The sequence below is a fragment of the Trachypithecus francoisi genome, unplaced genomic scaffold (assembly GCF_009764315.1).
Source record: "Trachypithecus francoisi isolate TF-2019V2 unplaced genomic scaffold, Tfra_2.0 Lachesis_group15, whole genome shotgun sequence".
NCBI lineage: Eukaryota > Metazoa > Chordata > Mammalia > Primates > Cercopithecidae > Trachypithecus > Trachypithecus francoisi.
The window spans coordinates 74,132,982-74,154,455 of record NW_022681460.1 but is presented as its reverse complement, the minus strand read 5'-3'; the positions used below and the strand labels follow the sequence as shown (position 1 = coordinate 74,154,455).

The window sequence follows — 21,474 nt, the reverse complement described above, 5'->3', positions numbered from 1 at the left end:
TTTAGACTATGCAGTTTAATTTACTTGATATGAAAAAGTTAATTTTAATTACAGCATTTTTGGAATTAAAGTGTCTATTTTTTCTAATTACATTTTTTTTGAACTTTGAAATAAGATCTTGTTGACTGCTGAAAAAACGAAATTTTCTGTAAACAGCACATTTTATGAATAAGCCAATTAGAGAATGTGAATGATGTTTAAAAGTAAACTGTTTCTTCATTTTCTGGTTTTGTCACTGAACTGAGCAAATTTATTTAAGTCCATTCTATTTTACTCTTTGTATTCTCCTGGTGTATGTATTAGGCTTATTATGTTTTCCTTTAGAATAAAGCTAAAATGTCAATTAAGAAAATCATAATTCTTGAAGTCTTATGTATTTATTACTTGGAATTTAATCAAGATTTATTAATTTCATATTTATAATGTATCTATATTATCATAAATAATACATTTTAAACATCATGGAAATAGATTATCTGCTAACATTGCTTATTCATGCATCAATAAATTAAACTTGTATTGAGATGTGAAAACTTTTTTTTCTAAGCCTCCAAGTGTTTTAAGAGTTTCAGTTACTTACTTGGAAAATTCCTGGCACACACTTAATGGCTTCAAAACAGAACGGATCTTTCAGTGAATTTTGTGTTTATTTGTTAGAATTTTATTGTAAAGCCATCCTTTTCCTTATTACTGTCATTATTAGAGGAAACACACTTGTAAACAGATTGAAAAATTAAAGATATATTAGATGTTATGATGTACCGTGTTGAACTACTTTCAAAAGTGATTAAGAACAGATTACATGATATGAGATAAATTATGAGATTAACATTATTGGTTGAAGTCTGTTTACTTTCATTTTTGTTAGGTCACGTATTTGTATAATTTTAAGGCTTCTTGAGACCACAGCACCTCCAATTTGGACTTTTAGATGTCAACATTTTAATTAATATATGCACATTCTTGAATTTTAATCATTCGAGTAAATGAAGCATGTCTCTTTAGGGTAAAGAAAGGGAATCAACTTGTCTGGGACCAGGCTGAGGGAGGAGAATCACCTGGGGTACAAAATTTAAGGAGACACTCATTCCCAAGGTCACCAGAATCAAAGTACTTACACTTGTTAAGTTACTCTCTCACACGAGCTTTTCTTATTTATTTGTTATTTCCTGCATTATTAAACTTTTTTTGTGTATCAGATAAGGTTTTGTGACCGATAGTTTTCTGTGTTCACTTTTGAGGCCAGAACATTTTGTATTAATACCTATATCACTCTAATAATGACTCACTTAAAATGCTGCCACTTCACAGGTAAGTGTCTGAATTCACAAACACTCTTTAGAGGATATTATTGGCATTTTAATAGAAAATTTTTGCCACATAAGATGACTGAGCATGGGTGCCTTATAATGAATTCCCAAGCCATTTAAAATAATGCATATTACAACTTTGGATATATCTGATATTTAAAATCTTTTTTTGCATAAATCAAAGTGTAATACTGCTATGTTTTTGAAGACTAGTGCTCAACTGACGTTATATCCTTGTTTACACCTTCGTTGACTAATTTTTGCTTCTCTGGATAACCCCTAGATGATCTCAAGTGGCTTTAAGTGACATCTTGACGCCAGCGTCCGCTAAATCTGTATTGTCCTTCCTGGCCCCTAGAGCCATCTCTTGAGGTGCTGATCCTCATCTACCCTTGGATTTATAATAGGCCTTAAACTTCAAATGTGCAAACAGGACTCCTAGTTCCTATCTCCTATCCTCAAATATACTTCTCTTTTAATCTTTAAAATTCCTCCTTCTATCCTCCTATTCTCTACCACTCTCACTATTTTGTAGACACACTGGCCTTTCTATTCCTTGTCTATGCCTTCCTAGTCTCCTCTTCTCCCTCAGCTCGTTCTTTTTGACACTCAGATCTCAGTTTAATTATTACCACCTCACATAATCCTTCCCTATCCCTCAATTCAAAGGAGCTCCACTGGATCATATCATATTCTTAGTGATAATCTGCATAGATTTTGGTTGTTGTCTTGTTTGTTAATTTTTTGTTAATTTGACTGTGATAGCTAGGTTAGGAGATTGGCAGATCTCTTTTGGTTGTTACGATTGACACTTAGATCAGATGATTAAAATTAGAATCTTATGGTTTGATTCCAATAACACCTGTAGTTTAATTCTTATAATAGAATTGCAGTATGAAGTTTGCTAGTAGGTAAGTTAACTGTATTTCATGGGACAATTAAAAAAGAAATATGTGAATTTTGTACACTTCTGGATTTTCAAAAGTAGTGTGGAAAAATGGCTCACTGTGTCTTGACAAGTGATGATTATAACCTTTAATAAGAACTACAATAAAATAACAATTTAGAATACTTACACTCGTGCCATAGAAGTATGCCTTAAAACAATAAAATATGATTTATTTTTACCCACTATCTTGACACCATTTAGAAAAGCTGACAACATCCAATGTAATCAAAATTGTTGGGAAAAGAGTGTACACTGACACTGTTGACTCTTTTGGGAGAGTAGGTAACACATAAAAATATTAAGAATGTGTACATTGGTGTGTCACTCTCACATGTAGGCATATACCCTATAAAATAAAAAACATAAATATGTAGAGAAATCTGTATCACTATGTTAACTAGCATTGTAATAGCAAACCAGAAAAGACATTGTTCACCAAGAGGGGGATGGTTATGTGCATTATTTTACATTTGTTCCGTCAAATACTGTGCAGTGCCTCAAAACTATGTGGTCATACTGCCTATTGGCTTGGAAGGCTATTCATGATAATAATGTTAAGTTTAAAAGCAAATTATAATCAGGCACTGTGGCTCACACCTGTAATCCTAGTACTTAAGGAGGCAGAAGTGGGAAGATGGCTTGAGCCCAGAAGTTTATGTTGTAGAATAATGTAAAATTATCTTAGATTTGTAATAGCTTGCATTACAAACCTGGATGTATTTTGTATCTATGTTTATATAAGACTTTGTAAACATGTTAACAAAACATGGAATGATACTTATCAGGCTTCAAAAATGGGTTATCTCAGAGGCACAGTTTGGAGAAACAGGAGGGATGACGATGGAACTTCATACACCTCTGAATTTTTTTGCATTCTTACAATGATCAGGTATTTAGTAATCTGAGAAAAAATGATGAATTTTTTTTTAAAGCCACATAAAAATGATCAGAGAGGTGTAGAAGTGTATGAATATTTAAATTTTGTTAGTTACTTAACTGTTTCTCTGGCTCGCTCTTCACGTAATAGGAATCTCTAAAAGGAGTTTCAGATAATAACTTGTTTTTTGTGACCTAACACTCCATGACTCTGAAGATAAATGATATTTCAAGCAGACAGAGGGTTATGGATTCAGGTAGAGTGGGAAACAGCCAAGAGCCAATACATTTCGAAGCAACCAGGAGCCTGTTTCCACACAGATCATCTTAGTCATGAGCAGTGTGGGAGGAGCCTCCCTTCTCTCCTGAAAATCAATGATATCAGCAGATCTTTTCAAAGCACAGGTTATTCTGATATCTATGAGACATCAACAGCTGCAAGGGGAAATGTTTCTGAAAGTAAAATGTGGCCTGAATTGTGTATGTTCTAGCCCAGGGCACAACATAGTTCTGGAAGGCAGGTGATTGTGTAGAAAGAATCTTGTGCTTTTTTGTTTGTTTATGTGTTAATTTTTCTTATGATCATAAATGAACAATTATTATTTAGTATCAATTACATTGTAGTCTGTATTTAAGAGTTAAACCAAAGTTTGGTCAAAGGACTTTCAAATGTCTAGAAAAATAATCCTTTTATGAATGTGCATTTTTTTAAAAAAAAATTTAGTACTGTGTATTGAAAATTACTAAGTAATTACTAAGTGTATCTTAAAGATAAAAAATAAGGCTCTAATTGTACAGACCATTTTGCATATAATGATAAATGTGTGTATGTGTGTTTCACTCAGAATCAAAATGCTCCAAATTACTGTCTGAAGCTTTCAGCTAAAAGACTGTTTTTCCATTTCAGACCTCAGATTAGAGTCAATGTGAGTGAATAAATAAAGTCTAGAAAGTTTTATACAGATATTTCCTTAAGGCAACTTTCTAGATAATTTTCTTCATACACCTTTGGATGGCCTGAATTCGATGTTAGATATGAAATCATACATTGAGGGGTCATAAAGCCAATTACATAAATGTAGAATGGAAATGACCTGCCTTGTCACCACAGTGACAATTTCAAGCGACCCAGCAGTGTGATGGGACCATTAATGAAACTGACACCACTTAAATGATATTAGGAAGAGGGAATGTCAAGAGTCCTACTTTTTATTGGTTAGATCACGCTTATCTCCAGGCATGGTTGTCATAATGTAGAGAGGGTCGGTGAACAGAGAATATTTAGACCAGGCATACCAGCATACTGATGAGTCTCAAGCTATCTGAGGAATTTTTGGAGCAGTTCCTGTCAATACTGAGTGAGTGAAACCTCTTTAGAGGTGGGCTGGGACTGTGGACTCCTTTTGTGTCAGCCACAACATTCTTGCTTTCATGTATCAATTTGTTTACTTTTTAAGTACAAATTTTGTTGCATTGTTGCATTAAAAATGGATGTAGAGAAATGGCACATTTACTTTAATAAAGTCAGTAGGAATAAGATACCAGCCTTTAGATATCTGGAGAGTGGTCATCTGGAAGCGATAACAGACTTCTACGTATCTCAAAGAGGAACTAGGACCAGTGTGTTAATGCTGTAAGAACCAAATGACTCTCTTAGTAATTAATTGTCCAAAGATAAACCTAGCTGTCCTTCAGATTCCCCTATCACTAGTAATTGGGACATGAAGGAATCTCAGGATTGAGGAATTTGTACTAGAAACTTTGAAGACCTCACTAGCCTACAGTCCAATCATGGAGTGTGTGTGTGTGTGTGTGTGTGTGTGTGTGGTGTGTGTTATACAGTCTGTTTTGTTCTGTGCACATAGTTGTAATTGTTTTACCTGTAAAGTTTCTTCTGTGTGCTTCCAATTTTAGCAGGTACTTTTAATAATGAACTAGACCTAGAGCTTGGGCAGGTAACTTTCTTCGACAAGATAAACCTGGGGAGCTCTAGACTTTAATAGGGACATACCAACTCTGAGACTTTGGCAGGCACAAAATTGTCTACCACTTTTAAATTCTTTTTAATTCTCTAAGGAGTTTTCTTTTTATTTTCAGCAAGTAGAATATGTGCTTTTTGGCACTGTTCTTACTATTCTTTCTTCTTTGGCATTGTTCGTACTTGCAATATCATAGTATTCAGTAAGTAAAGAAGATGAAAAAAAAAAAAAAAACAGAGTGGAGGAGAACCAAAGACAAACCCCAATATATTCCAGATATGAGCAAACATACTTTATAGGGTGGGGCAGCATGGGGAAGAAGGTTTTGAGGTTAGATGAGAAAAATGTATTAATCCCACAATGAGCATCAAGTCACATAAACATCCTTTCCCCTCCATTGAACTAAGATGATTAAACACCTGAAGAGAAAGCAGGGTTCCTTTGGGAGGCTGAGGCGGTGGGTGGATCATGAGGTCAGCAGTTCAAAACCAGCCTGGCCAACACAGTGAAACCTCGACTCTACTAAAAACACAAATATTAGCCTGGTGTGGTGGTGCATGCCTGTAATCCCAGCTACTCGGGAGGCTGAGGCAGGAGAATCACTTGAACCTAGGAGGCGAAAGTTGCAGTGAGCCGAGATCATGCCCTGGGCAACTACGTCAATAAATAAATAAATAAATCAAGCAAGGTTCTTGGGCAGCACATGGATGGTGGCTATCACCAGTTCAGGTTAACCTTCTTAACCATCTCCTACAGAAAAAACTCTCAGAGAGGAATAGAGTATCCCAATGGGGAATATGTGGTTATCATATTTCTACGGTTAAGACTATTATCTTGATTTCTTAAAATCATTAAAAATATTAGTAATCTTTTGAATGAGATTTTTCTCCGCAAAATGGTTTGAATTATTAGATATTTCATGTCAACGTATCTTGATTTTTAGTCATTCCTAAATTAACTTCATCTTAAACTTGTGGTTTAGAAATGATATGCTTTTATAAAACAATTACATAATTTTCTGCAATAAATTATTATGAGTCAAAAAAGATGCCTTCCTCTACTACATTCTCCTCCAAGTTTGGTGCTGCTAGTTTAGATAAAAGAGAAAAAGTTCTTGTACTAGAGCTCAGAAGATGGATTGTGTCAACCCATTTAAAAATCAGGATCTTTCCTATAATAACTGCAAAATTACACTAGTCACTATTATTGGTTTGGTCAAAACTACAAGAATGAGAAAATGCTCATCATTTTGCAAAGAGAAGGATCTTTTTAGAAGAATCCTTACCTGGCCAAAACTTTATCAAACAGTATTATTGAAGTAAAATACAGATCTGGAGAAGAAAATACTCTGGTAATATTAATCACCGCTTTTATACACATTCACAGTTCCTTTCTTCTGTCCTTCATTTATTTGTTTTATGCCTTAAATACATGTCCAGAAATATGACATTATGTACAATTGATACTGTTCCCTATGAGTATAAGGAACAGTTTAGCTGTATCACTGGCCTTATTGAATAGAGTTTTAAGGCAGAGTTTCTGATCACAGTGATTTCAGTGGCTGCAGTAACAGTGCTATAAGGAGGAAAAGCTAGACTTTTAGAGATAATTTACCTCACTTTGGTTTTAATTTTAGAGAAAATGAGCTCCAAGTATGCACTGAGGTTATGGAAATGTAGCTTCTCACCTTTTCCAGAATTCCCCTAATCAGATTGTGTACACCAGTTGTCTCCTGGTTGGCTCATCAGAGGTCAATATTAGTATTTTATTTGGACTGCTAATCTCATCTCTCTTTAGAATGGTAACCTGAAAATCTATTACTTGTAGGCAGCTCAAGACCACAAACATTTTTGTTTCAATACTGCTGATAACCTAATGTTTCACCAACAATAGGGTTTGTGGTTTTTCTCAGAGACTTTGCTAAGTTGATACAGGACGTTTTCCTTCCAGTTTGGCAAGCATCCTTGATGCTTTAATTGGTGTTTGGTTAGGACTGTTATTACTTCTCATCATCTGACTGGCTTCCTTGTCCCACACACATGAGTTAGAGAGGTCTGCCTCTTTTATTGACCTTTTGGAAGAAAGTTCTCTTCTAATTTTAAGCCATTTCTGATATTTAAGGTAGTGTCTACTTGCAAACATGATACTACTGATTGTGACACCATGGAAGATGGATTCAGTAAATGTGTAGCAAATGAATTGAATTGCTTTCCAAGCTCTCTTGCCAGAGCTTGGATTTCCCTTAGCAGGTTGTGTCTAACTTATCAGAGAGTTAGGTATTCTTAATCAGAGTCTCCTCATTTCTCCACCGTTATTAAAGTATGTTCAACATTTGTGAGAGCATTATAGTACTTAAAGAAGTTACAGAGAACATAGAGTTAATATTGCTGTTCTTAGACTCATTTAAACACTAAAGGCTATGTCATAGTACTATATATGAGCGGTGTGTGTGTATTTGGGTGTGTGTGTGTGTGTATATATATATATATACTCATATATATACATATATATATTAGGCTCATTTCAAAGTCCTAGTTATGCAAAGCGAAATCATTGCCTTTAATGTTAAGCAGTTTTAGTGTTATTGGGGAGACTAACATGAGAAAAAAAAATAGGATGCAGTGTGATGTGCGATTTAGTAGAATTATAGGCATAATATCAAGAGATAACAGAAGAGGTCTCAGAAAAGTTCTCGTGGATAGATAATGTTAAAACTGTCTTCTGATAACAACAGAAAGGGAGAAGATGGAGAATGGGTCTGAAAATGGAGAAGGGGGATCTAGGCAGAGAAAGGAGCAGGGACAAGGACAAATGCACAAATGCATTATAAATGACTTTGTAGAAGCACACGTATTTCTCATTACTAGAATAAAGGGTCTCTGCAGAAGAAGGTAGGGAATGAGGCTAGATGGGGAAGTGGGAGACCAGACGAGGATGTCAAGTGAGGGCCAATGCTGACAAAGCTGAATGAGGACTTCCAGCCCAGCAGGGGAGATAGACATGTCCCCAATAGCTACAGTTCTGTAAGTAAAATTTGTGCATTTGCAGATGAAGATGAATGCTGAAGGGCACAGAGGTTGAGAGCTTTCCTAGGGTGGTAGTTAGGGTACTCAATGAAAAAATTGTTTTTTTGTTTGTTGAATCTGCAGTTTTATGATTTTTCTCAGTCATACTGTTGTGCCTTAGAAATGGCAGCCTTAGTTTCCTCATTGGTGAACAGCCCTGACACACATATTGAAAACCTGGAGATGGTAATAGCACTTCAGACACCCTGGATGCCTTCTGCTTCTTGCTCAAATGCATATTTAGTTGTGACCGAGGGGTGGTGAATCTAGATAAGAAATACCTTCTTTGTCTTTATAACTATTGCCTTTGAGGCTTTCATCTCCACTGGGTATATTGTAAGAGCTCCTAAGTAAACTCCCTAGGTCCAAAGTAAATTGGACAAAAATCTCCTTTTTCATAGTAAGTCTGGCTTAGGGTGAAATTGCATGACAGAATGAGATGACGGATGATTTAAAATTTAGTCTAATGACATTCAACTTTTGAGAGCCCATCTTTTTTACATGAAGCTTTTCATATTCTTCAAATTGTTCCTTTAGGTGCCTCTGACTTCTGAGCAACTAATACGACTTTTTGTGTCATTTAAATCAGATTTACCACCTGATCTGCCTAGTTCATTTCCCATCCCTATTTCTTCCTTTTGAATACGTTTCAATTTTCCCATCATAACTTAAATTTTTCCATAAGACAGTTATTAGGATATTTACTTTAAAGCAGTTGGTTCAAGTGAAACAGAGAGAAAGACTTATCTTTATTCTCTGTCCACTATGTGTGCCTGACATTACTTTACCACAGCCTTTATCTTTGTCATAATTATGTTTGAAAGCATCTTGAATTGGGAACTTTGGGCTAATTTAAGTTTAAAACTCCCATCTGTGGGAAGTAGAGATTTTGTATAAAATATAAACATTTAGTGCTGTAAGTAACAACTTATTTTTTTGGTCAGAAAAAGATGTAGTTCATTAGACTTTGTTAAAATAGGTTAAAAGTATATTTTACCTTTTAGGGCAGAATACATAAACTAAACCAGTTTGTTCATGTGGAAGTAAAAAAAAGTAGATATGAAATATAATAATAAAAATGAACATATGTAATTTTGTTTTCCCCATACTTAAGGAGAGCTTTTCATATTTTAAAAGTAAGACTACAGTCTTACTTTTTAAGACTATGCCTTGGAAGCATCAGTAGTACTTTCCACATGGTACCTTAGAAGTATTTTAATTTTTAGTAATCTTAGAAATAAAATCAGAAAATATATTGTGGGTTATTTCAGGTTAAAAATAAAGTATTATTTGAGAGAAAAATGTGCCTTTGAGAAAATACATTACAAATTTATATTGGATTTGATTTAAACTCGAACAGCACACACCAAGCATTAAAGCCCTTTTTGATGCAACTAATGATGGGAGTGAAATAGTTGCTTTTGCTATCAATAGCACTGCTAACTTGACTCTGAGTAACTTAATCAGTAACATGAATTAAAATGCTGACTCTGAAATGAAATTTTGCAAAAATGTTCCTTTACAGTCAGAGATATCTTTTCAATGTGTAGTGAGGCTTTGTTCCTTGTGAGCTGTAGTAGGAAGATACAGTTAGTACACATGGTGAAAACTGCATGCCTAAACTTTTAGCTTGTGTTTCTATTAATAGCAAAATCAGGCAGAGGATGGTCAACAGACATTAAATTGGATGGTTGATTTCTATTTTTCTGATTTCATAGCCCAGATATAACTTGATCAAAAATTAGCTTCAGTACTTGCATATTCAATGCATAAGTGTGGTACAGCTTTATTTGAAATATACCATTAAGTTGAAAAAGGATACTGTGAATTAATTTCTTATTTTGTAGTCATCCCTTTCTATAAATATATATTAAAGCAGTAAGACATTTCCAAAGGCTGATAAATTCTGTATCTATCACACTTTTTAAACCATTTGACCAGTAGATGCCTATGTGTAACAACACATACAGATTCTCATCACAAAAATAGTTATAATAATTAAATATCAAAGACAAATATCCACCAAAAAAGAATTAGATAATTATGGAACATTTACATTATGAAAGGTCTGCATAACCATAACTTAATTTTTTGAAATGTTTAGTGAAATGGGATAAAGATAAAAATGTAATTGAGAAAAGCAGGGCATAAAACTGAGTAGTGTTTTTCAAACAATAGTCTGAACTAAATTAAAAAAATGGCAAGATAGCAATCTCCATGCTTTTAAGGTTCACATATTTCCTTTTTCATTATATCCTTATGTTTCCAAAAATGAGCATGCATATATATATATACACACACACATATATATATGCACTATGATTTAATAATTGTATTATTGGGTATTTATCCAAAAGAAATGAAAATATCCACAAAAAGATTTACACAGGAATTTTATAACACTATTATTTATAATAGCCATAAAGTGGAAAAGAAAAATCCAAATGTCTATCAACATGTAAATACATAAACAGATTTTGGTATATTCTTAATATAGAATATTACTCAGCAAAAAAGGAATGAACTACCAATGTATGCAAGAATATTAATAGGGATCTCTAAAACATGTTGAACAAAGAGGGACATAGAGTACGTACTCTATGATTTTGTTTATGTGGAATTATGGAATAGGCACAACTAAGTTATAATGATAAAAACAAGAACACTGGTGGCCTCTAGGGAGCAACAGACTGGAAGGAGATATGGTAAGATTCTCTGTGTTGATGGAAGTTTCAAATTTTGATTTGAATATAATTACACAGAGGTATACGTTTATCAAAACTCATTGAACAGCTTAGTTAAATCTGTGCATTTTTTTCTACGTAAATTATACCTCTATTAGAACAGCCTCATCCAATTAAAATATACAGGTAATAGTTTTAGGACAGAATTAACATAATTTCACTGGCCCCAAAACTATCAGGATTTTACTATCTATATCGAGAATTAAGTGCCAGCTTTCTAAAACACAACTTTTAGTGGTTTGTCCTCATTTCACAAATGCCTGCTCTTGGTGAAAAACTCCACAAATCTTTATAAATTTCATTTCCCAGCAAATATAAAGCATGAACCAGAAAGTACATTTCAATCAAACACTTGAAAATACTGACCTAGAGTAGCTCAGCACCTGGTGAATGGCCTCTGAGGGGATTATTTGTTCTGCCCTGGTTACTGACTTGAGAGGTTACATAAGTGAGTAGTGAGTTGAAAGCATCAGTCAAGACAGTCTCATTTCTGAAGAAGCACCTGCTATATCTGTACCCTTGGATAAATGGCATTTTTTTTTTTTTTTGCCTGTGAAGCGTGTAATGAGAATGGGGCTATTGATGGAAGCAAAGTAATAGGACCCATAATCATCAACTGTTAATGTTAAGATCCCAGATGGCTTGTGGGTTATACAAACACATCTCATGAAAGTGAGAATATATCCTTATTAGATGGGATAATTTGAAGAAGTACGATATATAATTCAGTAAATCCAAGGGGTGAAAAGTGGTATAATTTTGAACTTCAGTACGCATTACAGAAAGATGAGGCTCAATCTTTATGTCTTAAAATCTGTTCTCATTCCTTAGTTTATATGTTTAAATTAGAGCTGATTTAGCAGATATTTTGCTATGCAGGACCTGTGTTAACAGTTACATAGCCCTGTGCCACAAAACAATTGAGGTCGATGACAGTCCACATAGATGACAGTGGTCTCATAAGATTAGTTATGCATTGCTTAGCGACAAAGGTATGTTTTCAGAAATGCATCATTAGGTGATTTCATCACTGTGCAAACATCATAGAGTGTACTTACACAGACCTAAATGTTATGGCCTTCTACACAGATGGTATAGCCTGTTGCTTCTAGGCCATAAACCTGTTTAACAGGTACTGAATACTGTAGGGAATTGTAACATAATAGTAAGTATTTGTGTATCTGAATGTGCCTGGGAAAGGTACAATAAAAATGCAGAATTATATTATTATGGGCTCACCATCATATATATGGTCTGTCATTGACTGAAATGTTGTTATGCGGTACATGGCTGTATAATGGAGCAGCCCTATACAGGTGTACCATATTTTATCTTTTATATCACCGTATTTTTTATTGCTGGCTGATTATGAGAGCTTCTCATGGACCTCTGTGTAGCGATCTGAGCTCTTCTTCAACCTAACTGCTTTTTCCTGTCTTCAGTGTGTTAATATCACTACTTGTCTTCCTCCAGACTTCTTTGAGATCTAATTCATTACTAAATATGAGAACATCTCTTGTCTAACTGTATTTTTTTGAATGTCCTTTATTCTAATGCAGACCTTATTGCCTCTTGCCTCAGCTTCTGTAAAACAGAAAAACTGATTTTGTTGCCTTCTGTCTTCCTCTGCAATCTAGCAATAAAGCACTTTCCTATAAACATTTCTTTAAGTGTAATTTGCACAGGGACTTAGGAGAGCTTTCAGTTGCTGATGTCAGCATTGCCTTTGTTGATTGGCATTGAAGTTCCTTCACCATGTATCCTCAACCAATATTTTCTAAACTATTTCCACTACTTCCTTACACATAATCTAAGAAATAAACAAGCTGAAAACATTTTTTCCTCTGACATTCCACAAACTTCCCTGCCTCCACACCATTTATTCAACCTAAATCTCCATTCTCCTTCATTGCTACCTAATAAAGTGCTTTGCCATCTCATGACCTGTCTCAAATGCCTCTTCATGTAGGCAGCATTTAAAATAGGGATAGAATGATAGGTAGTTTTGTGGTCTTAATTATCATGTGTGTGTATACCCAAGTGACCACTTGTTGGATAGCATTTTAATGGTGGAAATGGAGTAGCAAAGCATTTTCTAAATCTCCAAGTTTCCTCCATCTCTCATTTGGAATTTTGTAACCATTCATACTTATTCTATGTCTTGTTGCCATATTGTGTTTTATGATTATTGATATGTTTCTATTTTTCCGTTATTAGTGCCTACAGGTAGGGAGTATATCTTCTTTATTTTTGCATTCTGCACAAAACTAAGAGAGTATAGGTACTGCAATAGGAATGAAGTAAAGCCCATTATTTAAAGGAAGACATTTGTAATTAAGGCAGTACGTCCACTCTACAGTTTGATGTGAAGGGCAGAGAAACTATGTTGTAAACAAACAGAACGAGGCACAACCATGCATTTTTAGTTACATTGGGAGCATATTTACTTGGATTATTTACAGTGCTAGAAATACTCGTAGCTCATTCTGCATTCCAGGCATTTTGTCTCTTGCTGTTTACCTAAAATGTACAGGATTTAAGAAAACCTTCCCAAGCAGTTGGTAACATAAGAACTTTGGACTGACAGACAATATGTCTAAAAGACCATGAAGTTTACTTCTTCCTGTCTTTTCTTGGCCCAATAATCCCTGTGGTAGGTTTGTGCTCCAGCATAGCCCTCCACTGTAATCACCTTCCTCTCGGTTCCCATAGGAGAGAAGTGCTAGAGCTTCCACCCAGCTCCACCTTCCTATTCTTTATATCTCCCACGAGGCTTGTAGCTTAGCAGAATCTTGGGCTGAGGCACCATGGTATTAACTGGATTTAGGATTAATTTTGTTTTAGCTATGTTATGAGTTGGCCTGAGATTTTAACTGAATTTGATAATGTTATTTCCATGGGAAAAATAATTCTAAAATCCAAACAACCAATTTGGAGCTTATTTTTTGCAACATAATGAATTGTATGTTTTGGATTTTTGACATTTGGAAGACCAAATATTTCTACATTTATTGTATCTGTGCCCTGTTCTTTAAAATCAAAATACTTTTAACCACAGCTGTATTCAATGAATTATTTAGAAACATGATATAGTTTCAAACTTTTCCTAATTTATCTGATATGCTTCTCATTTAAGTGAATATTTGTAGACTTTTTTTAAAAAGGAGTTATCTTATAATTAGTGGATTTATTATACTAAAATTAAATGTAAGTGTTTAATTTTTAAAAATAGTCCCTGCTGTAATCATCCAGGAAGATAATGTACTTTTGATTAATTACTAAGAGGTTTACTTAAGAATATAATTTAGTAGCAAATGCTTGGCACATGAAGATATTCGTTTAAAACTATGTAAGGTAGAAAAAACAAAAAAAAAACACTAAAATCTCAATAATACAGAATAATTTTATGAATTATAGCAAAATGACTATAATTATAATGTAGAAATATATATAGGTTTAGTATAACAAAATATTAATACTAAATACTATGTTTGCAAAATATGCATGCATATAAAAAACTAGTAGATAGTATGCAGATATTAACATAGGGATAAGAGAGTTAATAATAGTTTTATTTTTTTCAAAATATGTCTTCAAAATAATTCTACTTGACTTTAAACAGGTTGTTTCTAGAATAATTAATGTACACAGATTTAAAGTGGGATACATCAAAACAAATTCAAAACTTTATTGTTTCTCTGCATGTCCTCCCAGCAAAAAAAAAAAAAAAAAAGAGAGATTTTTCTTAGTAGGTGATTTCCAGTTGTGTTTCCCTTTCCTTTCTGCAAAATTGTGAATTTTCAAAACTCCCATACAAAAATAAATGGTAACAAAAAATTAACTAGAACTTTAGAAAGATAATTGGCATATCTCGTTGGACCTAATTATTTACAATATACAATGTGATCATGAGTTTTCGGATCCACTTGACTTTTTTTTGTTTCTGTTTTTGGTCTTGAATATGGTTCAAGATGAGTGTCACACTGAATACCAACTCCTTGTACAGAACAGAGTTTTGTTCTTATGTACCCCTTGACTATTCACTGTTCTTTTAAAAATTAATAGTGTGAGAACAAACTCATTCTATGAGACTGAGATCATTTGTTATCAAAATTCTATTATTAGGTGGAGACAGATAAATCATGGCTGAGGAGATCACAGAAGCATCTGTGGAAAGAGTCATGCAGTCATGTTAAGTGAAGGTTAAGGGTGTGTATATGTGTGTGTAGGGGCGTGAGTGATTAGTTGGCTGTGAACCCCTTTTGTAGACTTGTGGGATTTATATTTGCATACATTTGCTTTTTATTTGAAAATCTTTTTAAGAATCCTTTTTAGATTAATTGACACAGATCATTCTTTCGGAAACTGATGACATCCAGAAAAAGTTTAGTACATTACTTAATGATTTAGTACCAAACCATGGGTATTGTGAAAGTACCCAAGATAATTTCTCATCTTGGTCTGATTATAAAAGACTAGTATCCCATCTTACTCCAGTACTTTGTTTGGATATGTATGCTTTATTAATTAAGTTGTTTTTAAATGTAATGCAGTTGTCAATGGGGTAATATAACTTTTCTAAAAATATTTCAATTTTTAAACCCTCATAAAGAATGAGGCAAATGAACCATAGATTTAACTTAATAATAGGCAAAAAGATAAAAAGAAGAATTCATTTAAAAAAATAAGTGTGTAGTTCTCCTTGAAGAGGTCCTTTACATCCCTTGTAAGTTGGATTCCTAGGTATTTTATTCTCTTTGAAGCAATTGTGAATGGAAGTTCATTCCTGATTTGGCTCTCTGTTTGTCTGTTACTGGTGTATCAGAATGCTTGTGATTTTTGCACATTAATTTTGTATCCTGAGACTTTGCTGAAGTTGCTTATCAGCTTAAGGAGATTTTGGGCTGAGACAATGGGGTTTGCTAAATATACAATCATGTCATCTGCAAACAGGGAAAATTTGACTTCTTCTTTTCCTAACTGAATACTCTTGATTTCTTTCTCTTCCCTGATTGCCCTAGCCAGAACTTCCAACACTATGTTGAATAAGAGTGGTGAGAGAGGGCATCCCTGTCTTGTGCCAGTTTTCAAAGGGAATTTTTCCAGTTTTTTCCCATTCAGTATGATATTCAGTGAAATAAAAGAGGACACAAACAAATGGAAGAACATACCATGCTCATGGATAGGAAGAATCAATATCGTGAAAATGGCCATACTGCCCAAGGTTATTTATAGATTCAGTGCCGTCCCCATCAGGCTACCAATGACTTTCTTCACAGAATTGGAAAAAACTGCTTTAAAGTTCATATGGAACCAAAAAAGAGCCTGCATTACCAAGACAATCCTAAGTCAAAAGGACGAAGCTGGAGGCGTCACGCTACCTGACTTCAAACTATACTATAAGGCTAGAGTAACCAAAACAGCATGGTACTGGTACCAAAACAGAGCTATAGACCAATGGAACAGAACAGAGTCCTCAGAAATAATACCACACATCTACAGCCATCTGATCTTTGACAAACCTGAGAGAAACAAGAAATGTGGAAAGGATTCCCTATTTAATAAATGGTGCTGGGAAAATTGGCTAGCCATAAGTAGAAAGCTGAAACTGGATCCTTTCCTTACTCCTTATACGAAAATTAATACAAGATGGATTAGAGACTTAAATGTTCGACCTAATACCATAAAAACCCTAGAAGAAAACCTAGGTAATGCCATTCAGGACATGGGCATGGGCAAGGACTTCATGTCTAAAACACCAAAAGCAATGGCAGCAAAAGCCAAAATTGACAAATGGGATCTAATTAAACTAAAGAGCTTCTGCACAGCAAAAGAAACTACCATCAGAGTGAACAGGCAACCTACAGAATGGGAGAAAATTTTTGCAATCTACTCATCTGACAAAGGGCTAATATCCAGAATCTACAAAGAACTCAAACAAATATACAAGAAAAAAAACAAACAACCCCATCAAAAAGTGGGCAAAGGATATGAACAGACATTTCTCAAAAGAAGACATTCATACAGCCAACAGACACATGAAAAAAATGCTCATCATCACTGGCCATCAGAGAAATGCAAATCAAAACCACAATGAGATACCATTTCACACCAGTTAGAATGGCAATCATTAAAAAGTCAGGAAACAACAGGTACTGGAGAGGATGTGGAGAAATAGGAACACTTTTACACTGTTGGTGGGATTGTAAACTAGTTCAACCATTATGGAAAACAGTATGATGAGTCCTCAAGGATCTAGAACTAGATGTACCATGTGACTCAGCCATCCCACTGCTGGGTATATACCCAAAGGATTATAAATCATGCTGCTATAAAGACACATGCACACGTATGTTTATTGCGGCACTATTCACAATAGCAAAGACTTGGAATCAACCCAAATGTCCATCTGTGACAGACTGGATTAAGAAAATGTGGCACATATACACCATGGAATACTATGCAGCCATAAGAAAGGATGAGTTTGTGTCCTTTGTAGGGACATGGATGCAGCTGGAAACCATCATTCTTAGCAAACTATCACAAGAAGAGAAAACCAAACACCGCATGTTCTCACTCATAGGTGGGAACTGAACAATGAGATCACTTGGACTCAGGAAGGGGAACATCACACACCGGGGCCTATCATGGGGAGGGGGAAGAGGGGAGGGATTGCATTGAGAGTTATACATGATATAAATGATGAATTGATGGGTGCTGACGAGTTGATGGGTGCAGCACACCAACATGGCACAAGTATACATGTGTAACAAACCTGCACGTTATGCACATGTACCCTAGAACTTAAAGTATAATAAAAAAAATTTAAAAAATAAAATAAAATAAATAAGTCTTTGGGGACTAGGAGGAACTGGAAGTACCATAACAGCAACTTTCGGTGTAAACTGGAAAATCCTCTCATTCAAATTTAACACATGGAGTTCACCGTTTATATTAGGAAATGTTTCGGAACACAGTGTGAAAATCAGCTGTAGGAAGAAACATATCTTAATTAATACAGACATAGAGTAAACCTCTGAGGCTGTTATTCAATACAGTTGGAGGATAAGCTATATAAGCTACTAGATATTTAAAGGAAATGTGTATTTTCATTTCCACAATTGTGTAACACCAGAACGCTTCCTCCTGCACCTGTTGACTTCTTACCCATCATCATTCTATTTCCCTTTCTCTGCAGGAGTATTATATAACCAATCTTTATTCATCCTATTTGGGAATTCAGTTATTTCTATAAAGGATAAGCTCTTTATGAGTTTTTTTCACCGAATTTCCTTCCATTTACTCCTCTACATTTTTTCAAATCTTTTGAGTTAAAATATTCCTCCATGACTCGTTGTAATGATCAGTAATCATAAACTAGTGTTAACGCTTAATTTTCTTGAAAGAAAACAATCCTACATTTTGAGGTTAAATCAAATTTGATCAAAATCTCAATAATGTTACTTTATTTTGCATATTGTTTGTGTATAATTTTTTTTCAGTTCATTAGATTCTTACAATTTCTCAAAAGGCAAAAGAATTATTTTTCCTGTGTTACAGATATGGAGACAAAAGTTAGGAATACTTAAGTGCCAGCCCTGTAGGAAAACAGAAACAAAACAAAACAGAATGCAGTTCTTCGGACTCTTAGCCCTTAGTCATAGTTTTTTCCATTATGTTCGAGGTAAACCTCCAAAGGACCCACCAATATCAAGCAAAGGCTATGGAGGTTTATACCTCCTTACGTGCTTATCCTTTTGTTTTGTTTAGTTTTGTTTTTTTGAGGCAAAGTCTTGCTATGTTATGCAGGCTGAAATGCAGTGGCATGATTTCAGCTCGCTGCAACCTCTGCCCACTGGGCTTAAGCCCTCCTCCCACCTTCAGCCTCCTGAGTAGCTGGGACTATAGGTACACATCTCCGTGCCCAGCTAATTTTTGTGTACTTTGTAGAGATGGTGTTTCACCATGTTGCTCAGGCTTGTCTGGATCCCCTGAGCTCAAGTGATCCTCCCATGTTGGCTTCCCAAAGTGCTGGAATTACAGGCATGAGCCCCTGGACTGACCTGCTTATCCTTTTCTGATTACATTTTTTTCATCTTGATAGCCAGGAGTGAGGTTGTGTTTTTTAAATCTAATTACAGTTCAGTAATTGTACTCAACAAAATTTCTTCTGTTATGTTTCAATTATAAGTATTGCCAGAGAGTTTTATACCAGTGGTTTTTCAAGTGAAGTCTGTTCTTGGGACCAACAGTAGAGTATCACCAGGAAATGCCATAGAAATGCAAATTCTTGGGCATCATTACAGACCTACTGAGTCAGAAAGTCTGGGGTAGCACTCCTTGACTTTTGTTTGCCCAAGCGCTCCAGGTGATTTTGATGTTAGCTAAAATTGGAGAACTACTGTTTTAAACTCTTAATTGATGAAACTGACATTGAGGTTAATTGTAGTTTAATTTTTGTCCTGAGCTACCTAAAAAGCCTGTCCAGCATTTATAATACTTTTCTTACTTATGTCCACATCCCCACATTTGCTCCCTGAGATGGTAGCAGAGTATAATGGTTCAGTGTGTGGGCTCTGAAGATGAACTGTAAGTTGGAATACTGGTGTTATTACTTACACTTCATATGGGCCCTGGAAAAGTTACTTCTTTGTGAAATGCAGTCATGGTACTTCCTACCTCCTAAGGTCTTTGTGATAATTAAATAAGTAAAATGTTAGCTGTAGTTGTTATTATTCAGCACAGTTATTTGCACAGTGAATCGTGAATTATTGTTTTGAAGAATAATATTTTGAGTTTCAACCAAGGACTTTAAAAATGAACTTTTGGGGAGACAACCAATTTGGAAGAGTTTCCAGGGTAATATATAATCTTCATGGCTCATTAGCCATATTTTTCCTTTCTGAGTGTTGTTTGCAATTTCATTTTAATAATTTATTAATAACTAAAAGTAGCTATAAAGAAGACATTTATGCCAAAATATTTGAAGGTTATTTTTTTCATTTTTTTCTAATATTTTCACGTTTGAAAGGGAAGAAAATAATTGTATAAGCATTAGCCATCTTCTGCAGCCTTTTGCATTTACTTTACTTAGTCCGTACTAAAACAAAAATTGTCACAACATGAATTTAATATAAACTAGCATTTCCTCCTTCTCTTAATGAATAATCATTGATTGTAGAAAAAGCTCCCATCATTGAATCATGTTTGTGATCAACACAAAGGATAAATGAAAGGACCTTAGAGTGGTGAATAGGTGTTCCTGCCCTGAGGGTTTCTTTTTCATTTAAACATTGATGTACAAATACTTCAGTAGCTAATTCATTCTTGGTTACTCCTTAAGATATCTTATTCCTCTCTAAGTTTTTCTAATTGCAGTGCAATGACAACAGTCACATATCTGCCACTTATCATAGGAAGGGAGTAGAAAAGGAGACTGGGAAAAGACAGTTGTGTAAAGGTGAGATACGTGAGCACTGATGAACTTCACTCTCCACTGCAGCCCATACATAGCTTGCAGCTGTGTGCTTCTTTATTTTAGTCTCTACTAAGCTCTGGCAAGGAAAACAACATGTTCTGCTGGAAGAAATTTTTCATTTGCCACTGCAAATTTTTGTAAAGGGGGAAGTTAAGAATTAGGTGGTATTTGGTTTTCTGTTCCTGTGTTAGTTTACTAAGGATAATGGCCTCCAGTTTCATCCATGTCCCTCCAAAGGACATGATCTCATTCTTTTTAATGGCTGCATCAGATCAGGAAAAATAACTAATGGGCTTAATACCTGGGTGATGAAATAATCTGTACAACAAACCCCCGTGACCCAAATTTACCTGTGTAACAAACCTGCACATGTACTCCTGAACTTAAAAGTTAAAAAAAATAAAATGTGGAAAAAAAATTAAGTGGTGAAAACATTTTTTTCTTGATGATATTCTCAGCCAAACAGGATTATGCAAGCCGGAAAGATGTGGGAGTAAATATGGCAATGCCATTCATTAATCATGAAAACCATATTAAGGAAAGGGCTTCCCCTAACTCTCAATGTAATATACTAGGTCACCAAATCCATTTTTAGATTCAGAGATTTCTGCTCTCTGTTCAGAATCAAGAAACAGATGATGTATTACAGTTTTGATACTTTGCCTTTCCCTTCAGGAAAAGGAATAAAATATGCTTGAGAAGAAGATGGATTTGATTTACTATCACCTTGTAGTATGGAATGCATTTAGTGGGCTGAAAGTTGCAAATACTTTATATACCTTTTCTCCTGGGAGGAGGAATTTACAACTTACTCTTTCCATTTTCAAAACCAGAGTATAAAAACATGCTCTTTCTACCTTGAAAAACCAATTTTCAATTTATTATCCATCAGAGGAACTATAGCCAATATTTTTAGCATATATAATTCTTGCCCATGTAAAAAAATTCAGAACTGTTTCTTTAAAAAAAAGCTTTTTAAGCTTCATTTATATAACTGGACTTGATGAACAGTTTTTCTGTGGGAGCTCAGAAGCAAAACTTGTGTTTGCCTGAAGTCACCGATGGGGCCCAGG

At 34.7% G+C, this 21,474-nt stretch overlaps 1 protein-coding gene across 9 annotated transcripts in view; it reads left to right on the top strand.

Moving 5' to 3' along the window:
• ADGRG6 (adhesion G protein-coupled receptor G6) overlaps positions 1–21,474 on the top strand; it is a 143,113-nt gene that overhangs the window by 8,692 nt on the left and 112,947 nt on the right. The window lies entirely within an intron of this gene.